We start from the raw sequence: 7,386 nt of genomic DNA, 5'->3' as shown, positions 1-7,386 counted from the left end.
GAAACTAAGAGCTAAGCAAATAAAAATCAACTAAATTTAATAATAAAGAGGTTCTGTTTAGGTTCGACTCATTTGTTCCCATGGATGATTTCAATGTATCAGATTAATTCTTCATTGGCTACCGACTAAGATGATTAGTTTCACGTTCGCTATTACTAATCCTTAAGAAACAAATTAACTTAAACAATGGCCAGTTGTCTATTTCAATTAAATTTACTAGATATAATATTCGGGTTAAGTTAGACTTGCAATTGCTAATTAATTTATCTTTTAATTAACTTCTTGTTTAATGGTCATCTCACAAGCTTGCACATAAATTTACTTGATTTTCTTATTAATCCTAGTTTCATGTTCACTACACTAGACATATGACAAAAAGTGTTCACTAAGCATATGAGATTGATAACTAATAGATGTTCATGCTAATTAATTATCTCCCTATTAACAGAAAATCAATTATCATTCATACACAAGGTTCTTTAGCAAGCTAAAATAACTAAATTAACCAACATAGAATTAATCCTACCAAGAATCAAACCATATTACCAATTTCGTATCCCCAAATAGAAGTTTAAAGAATTTAGCTCATAACTAAGGTAAATAACAGCAAACAAATAAGTTCAAGTTGCTTAATCATGTTGACAAAACAAAAGAAACAAGTAGAATGGAGGAATTATGCCTTAATTATTCCCGGAATTGGATTCTAGCTTCCTTGGTCGACTTCTAGGGTTCTTCTGGCTTCTTATTCGCAGCTGAGCACTTCTGAATCGTCCCAGAACTTCTGCCTCTCGATCTGTGGAATTATCTTTAAATAAGCGGTCCGACTCGTCGAGTCAAGTGGTGACTCGTCGAGTCCCTCTCACATTCTCCGTATTGCGATAACTATTTGGGATCCCGAGTCATTATCCTTCTGATTCCTCGACCGGACTCGTCGAGTAGCTATCTGACTCGACGAGTAGAAGCTTCTTTTTCAGTGTTTTCCTTCTTCATTCCACTCTCAATCTTCTAACTGCTTCTCTTGCTTCCTTTTGCTTCCGAGCTTCATTTTTGGACTGAAAAACATAATTTAACACTTTTAAGTACCTTTTGTCCATAATATGCGATAATTTAGCCAATATATGAATAAAAAACTATACTAAATACACACTAAATATGCACATATCACTAGTGAATTTAATTAAATTAGACAATTGGCCACTGTTTAAGTTAGTTTATTTACTAAGGATTGGTGTAAAGAAAATATTTAATGCAATGGATGGATGGGCATCGAATTTATTAGAAGTTTATTAAGTTGGGAGTCCAGCTAAAGACTCGCACAAAAAGAAGCTCTTGCGGGAGGCAACCCGTCATTAGAGTTTTTTTTTCTTTAAACTTCTAGTTTATTAGGGTAATTTAGGATTTTATTTTTGAAGTTTGTTTTCGTTTTTCTATTACTTGTGTGTTGTTTTGATCTTTTCAGTTTGAAGCTTAGGATTGCATGTGAGGGTCTAGAGTCAAGGCTGACGAAGCGAGAAATCGAGTCTAGGCGAGAGAGGAAACGAAGTTTTGAGTCAAGCTATGAGTCCAATTGATAGAACGGTTATAGAGTGTTTATTCCTTGAAGAAAAATGAGGGAAATTATTGGTTTATATAACCCCCATACATTAGCAACGGACTTGGGCAGAATAAAATTTTTGTCACACAGCGGTCTACTCGCCGAGTGCATCTTATGGACTCGCCGAGTCCATGTGAAAATTCACGATTCTTCTGCCATTTACGCTTCAACTCGGCGAGTCTACATACTTACTCGACGAGTCGCTCATTCTTCTTACTTTTGAGCTGAAGATTTGATGACATTTGATATGGGCATTGGTTCTATTCTTTGAAGATCATTTTCCGAGCATTTCCAAGAGTTTTTCCCTTATATTTGGAGCTTTTATAAAGACTGTACCACACGAGATGTTTGACACCCAAGGCATGGATGAGTTGTTCCTATGTCTAAACTCAGCTGAATCTGGAGCTTTAAATAAAGAAGATCAACCTCGCAACTACTATCCCAGGGGAGTTTGTTCCAATTCCCTCTTTGCTTTTGTGTTTTTCTTTTTCATGCATAACATGCAATGGGGACATTGCATGATTTAAGTGTGGGGTAGGGGGTTGGTTACATTACATTAGTCAATTTAGAATCCTAATTTAGGCTTAATTTAAAAAAAAAATTGCATAAAATTACTAGGATCTAATTTAGGAAACTTTAGTAAAAGCAAATTAGGATTCCATGTTAGAATTGTGTTGATAATTGCATGAAAACCCAAATGTTTAGTTGAGCCTATACACGTTCTAGTGCATTTGTGGCTTCCTTATTCCAGTGAAATCATGGGACAAAAACACGACCCTGCTCAGCCTGAGGGATGCAATATGTTTAGCAGCCTAAACCTGAAATGTATCCAGGAAAATTATTATCGTTAGCCAATAAAGGTTGAGGTTGAGCGCCCCTGCTTAAGCATGTAGGTTTTGAGTGAAAAAAGAGAGGTACATGTAAAAAAAAGAGAGAGAATTGCAAGAAAAGTTGAAGAATTTTGGAGCAAATAAAGTGAAGATCAAAAGATCAAAATTCCAAGAAATTCAAAAAGTTGAAGATACCAAAAATAAACAACGAGGTGGTAAATTCAAAGAAATTAAAGATCAAATTATCAAGAAAGTGAAGAATTCAAAAGAGCTCCATATTGGTAACATAAATTGTAATTCTAGATTATGTATGCTTGGGTTGCTCAACTAAAAATACCTTGAGGGTAAGAGGTTTTCTGCGGATGGATTCGGAGGGTTGCATAAAATGAGCATAGTTCAGGGTGAGTGGGCGAATGTTTATGAGGATTGTGAGTATTTGGAGTACGGGGGGTTATTAGGAAAAATTTAGACACAAATGTATGCGTTGCGGTCTTGGCATAATGGCTGGGTTAGATTGGAGTTGTCATATGTGATTCTAATGGTTTAAAATTCAGTTTTGCTTGGGGGCAAGCAAAAGTCAAGTGTGGGGTATTTTGATATGTGCATATTTAGTTCATATCAAGTGTAGATTTTTATTCATTTATTAGCTAAATTATTGCATTTCATGGACAAAAGGTACTTAAAAGTGTTTGAATTATGTTTTCAGTCCAAAAATGAAGCTCGGAAGCAAAAGGAAGCAGGAGAAGCGGTTGAGAGCTCGAGAATGGAACAAAGAAGAAAAACACTAAAAATAACACCTACTCGGCGAGTAGGGTCGACTACTCGGCGAGTCCACACGAAGATTCGAGAAGATAAAGACTCGGAAACCCAGAGACTTATCACAATACGGGGACTGAGAGATGGACTCGACGAGTCGGCACCTGACTCGACGAGTCGATTCGTATATATAAAGATAACTTCTCAGAACGATGGAGAAGAATTCTGGAACGATTCAGAGGAGTTCAGCTGCGATTAAAGAGTCAGAAACACCCTAGAAGACGAAGTTAGAAGCTAGAATTCAATTCCGAAGGAGATTTGAGGCAAATTTCATCATTCTACTTAATCTTTTGTTTTGTCATTATGGTTAAACAATTAGAATCTGTTTGTTTGTTGTTATTTACTTCAATTATGAGCTAAAACTCTTAGACTTCTGTCTGGGGATACGAAATTGAGACTATGGTTTGATTCTTGGTAGGATTAATTTAAAGTCGGTGATTTTTGTTATTTTAGCTTGCTAAAGAACCATATGTGTGAATGATAATTAATTTTCTATTAATAGGAAGGTAATTAAATAGCATGAACATCTTTTAATTATTAACCTCATATGCTATGTGATCACTTTGTCATATGTCTAGGATTAATGAACATGAAACTAGAGTTAATAAGAAAATTGAGTAAATTCATGTGTGAGCTTGTGTGATGACCATCAACAAGAAGTTAACCAAAAGACTAAATTAGTTAACTATTGCAAGTCTAAATTAACCCGAATAATTAATCTAGTGAATTTAATTAAATTAGACATCTGGCCACTGTTTAAGTTAGTTTATTTACTAAGGATTAGTGTAGTGAATGCGAATCTAATCACTTGAATCGGTAACCAACAAAAGAATTAATCCATTGCACCATTACCTTGAAATCAACCATAAGATCAATTGAGTTGAACTAAACAGAAGTTCCTTCCCATTATTGAAACTAGTTAATTCTTTGTTTTTCTAAGTTTTAGATTAAGTAATAGTTAGTAAGTTTTCTAGTCTTGTAAAACTAGAGAAAACCCCCTACTTATTAATTAATTTAGATAGAATTAGTTTTTAGTTTTAATTTGCCGTTCCATGTGTTCGATACCCTACTTATTTAACTATACCACAATTGATAGGTCCACTGCCTTTGTGTGTTATTTTCTAATTAAAGTAGGTTTAAAACTAAGTGAGTTTGTACACATCAATTACCTTAGATCGTAGTATTACGTAAGCACAAAGGAAAATAGAGGAATTGTCGGCCAAATTTGGAACAAGGGGGACCAGATCGTGTGTTTCACTTCGTGGGGAATAAAGAAATGAGGTCAAACTGATTTTTATCCCTTTAATCAGTGGTCCCGAATAAGTGACAACTCACGTCGTGAGTTCTTAAAAATTCATGTCGTGAGTCATGTTCCGGGCTTAAAATTTGGCCAATTCAATTAAAAAAAATGGGCTAAGTCTTGGCCTATTTATTTAATAGAAAATGGGCTGATATGCATCATTTTTATATTATCTCGCTTAATCAGAATTCACGTCGTGAATTAGTAACTATTCACGTCGTGAATCCTGCACGAAATGTAGTTACTATCAAATAAAGTATGTCTAATAGCTATCTTCCTAATTATCACCACTTCGTTTTTAGGGACCCCACATTCAGTGTTTAATTATGTTATAAGCGAGTTGGATGATATGATCTATGTTTTTAAGACTAAAACGCAAAAAGAAAAGAAAAAAAATTGCAAACCAAACTCGGGTTGCCTCCCGAGAAGCGCTTCTTTTTCTTGGAGTCTTGAGCTAGACTCCGTGCATCCTACGTTGAATCGTATGAAGAGTCTACCACTAGGATCTTCTGTTCCTTGAAACGCCACTTGTAAGCTTGAACTCGTCTTTTGTACGCCTTTTTCGATTTTTCCTTTTTAGCTTTGACCTCATCTTCATCAAGCTTGCGTTTGGTCCCTTTAGTTTCCCCCTTGCACTCCATAGCATCCTTCTCCTCTTTCACTACTGGCTTTGTCACCCTTGAAGTAACCTCCTCTTCATCACTTGTCATCTCATCATCTTCCTTGCTTACCCAAGAAGGTAGACTCTCTTAAGCTATGACTTTAACCAAATATGGAACAGATGCTCTTGGTTTTGTTCTTTTGACTTGATGAACTGTCTTGATCTCTTCTTCCATAAGCTTTTCTAATTCTTCTAATTCATTGTCTTTATTAATTGTGAACACCTCTTCTTGAACATGATTCCTTTGAAAGCCATCTTCTATCCCAAAAATTTCTTTTTCATCACCAACCCTCAAGGTGAGCTTAGACTCGCGAATATCAACAAGAGCTCCAGCAGTGTTAAGCAATGGACGACCAAGGATAATTGGAACATCGGGGTCTTCCTTCATATCCAACACTACAAAATCTATTGGAAAAACAAATTTTCCAATTTTTACTAAAATATCATCCACAATGCCCCGGGGCTGTGTCACTGAACGGTTCGCCATGTGAATAGTCATTCTTGTACCCTTTAACTTCTGAATATCTAACTTCTGATAAAACGAATAAGGCATCAAGTTAATGCTTTCCCCAGAATCAGCTAAAGCATCCACTTTCATGTTGTTACCAAACTCACACGGAAGAGTGAGGCGTCCAGGATCTCCCATCTTCTTAGGTGTCTCTCCCAACACAGCTTTTGAGCTTTGCTCACTTAGAATCACCTTAGAATGCTTCTTTAATTGCTTTCGAGTGTCTATCAAGTCTTGCAGTAATTTTTGATACTCAGGAATTTTGGATAAGGACTCGACAAAGGGAGTATTAATCGGGATACCCTTCACGTGCTTAACAAACTCTAGATGCTCTCTTTCCAGTGGACTAAGGGTAGCTCGGGAAGGAAAAGGAAAAGGCGGCTGATAAACCGAGCCAGCTACAGAATTTTTCTATTCATGACGGGCCCACGTCGTGAGCTTATATGGCTCACGTCGTGAATTCGTCAATTCAGCAGCATCTTGATTCTCGAGCTTCGGCTTCTTTAACTTTGGATCGGGCTGCTGTTGTTCAACTTCTAAGGCTTTTAGGAACTCAGAGATAGCCTCTTCTTCAGTATCTATGGCCATTACATGAGATTAGGCCTTCGTTTCGGGATTTTTCGGGGACAGCTTCTCATGAACCAGAGTGGCTAGTTGACCAAGTTGTACTTCAAGGTTATTGATGGAAGCTTGCTGATTCTTTATTAAAGTTTGTTGTTCTACCATCAATGCATGATGATTCTTAACTAAGGTTCTTTGTTCATTAACAGCAGAATCAGTAGCCTCATGTCTCTTTTCCGAAGCTTCCATAAACTTCATCAACATGGTCTCTAGATTGGGTTTCTTCTCAGCTGGTGGCTGCTCTTTTTGATAGAAGGCTCGACCTGTCTACCTATACTTCTCTTCTTTTTGCTTCTTATACTCTTCATATGGCAGCCACTCCTTCTTTGGTTTCCTCCAGTCTTCATCATACTTGTCCCCACTCAAGTAGCACACTTGAGCTTTTCTGTTCCCAAACCCATCTAAATTGCAGTCCTTAGTCAAGTGTGGACTACTACACCTCTCGCAACCCACTCTTATGGCATGAAATGAGTGGTCCATTTGTGTCAACCTCCGGTCCATATTATTTAGCATAGCCATCATGGCTGCTATTTCTTCAGTTTGGGCCCCTCCACCGCCTTTGATTCCATCTTGCTTAGGGTTGTGGTATTCACGAGAGTGCTTCGCGAATTCTTCAATCAGCTCCTTGACATCCTTTGGATTTTTCTTTGTCAAAGGTCCTTGAGAGTCAAGGAGTTGTCTTGTCATAACGTTGACCCCATCATAGAAAATCAACATCTCTTGTTGCACATTAAGATCATGCTGAGGGTAATTTCTGAGCAAGCCCTTGTACTGCTCCCATGCTTCGTACAATGACTCCCCCGGCTGTTGCTCAAAGTTGGCTATTGCCTTCTTGAGTTTAGCTATCTTGGATGGTGGGCAAAACTAGTCCAGAAATTGCTCACGGATTTGAGCCCAAGTGGTGATCGTACCCAGTGGAAGTGATTTTAACCACTCTTTAGCAGCTCCCTTGAAAGTAATGGGAAGCATCCTGAGTAGGACAGTGTTTCTGTTGACATTTGGGACATTGAAGTAATCCGCAATGTCATTTACTTCATCTAGATGCTTGAAAGCATG

At 37.4% G+C, this 7,386-nt stretch overlaps 1 non-coding gene across 1 annotated transcript; it reads left to right on the top strand.

Annotated features, from left to right (window-relative positions):
* Window positions 1-7,063: 7,063 nt before the first annotated feature.
* On the top strand, window positions 7,064-7,170 carry LOC145055915 (small nucleolar RNA R71). The gene has a single exon (XR_013685462.1). It is a non-coding gene; the product is annotated as a small nucleolar RNA R71 (small nucleolar RNA).
* Window positions 7,171-7,386: the final 216 nt, after the last annotated feature.

This window comes from Lactuca serriola, chromosome 5 (assembly GCF_051521515.1).
Source record: "Lactuca serriola cultivar US96UC23 chromosome 5, Lser_US96UC23_V15, whole genome shotgun sequence".
NCBI lineage: Eukaryota > Viridiplantae > Streptophyta > Magnoliopsida > Asterales > Asteraceae > Lactuca > Lactuca serriola.
This window is presented reverse-complemented; position numbering and strand designations above follow the sequence as displayed.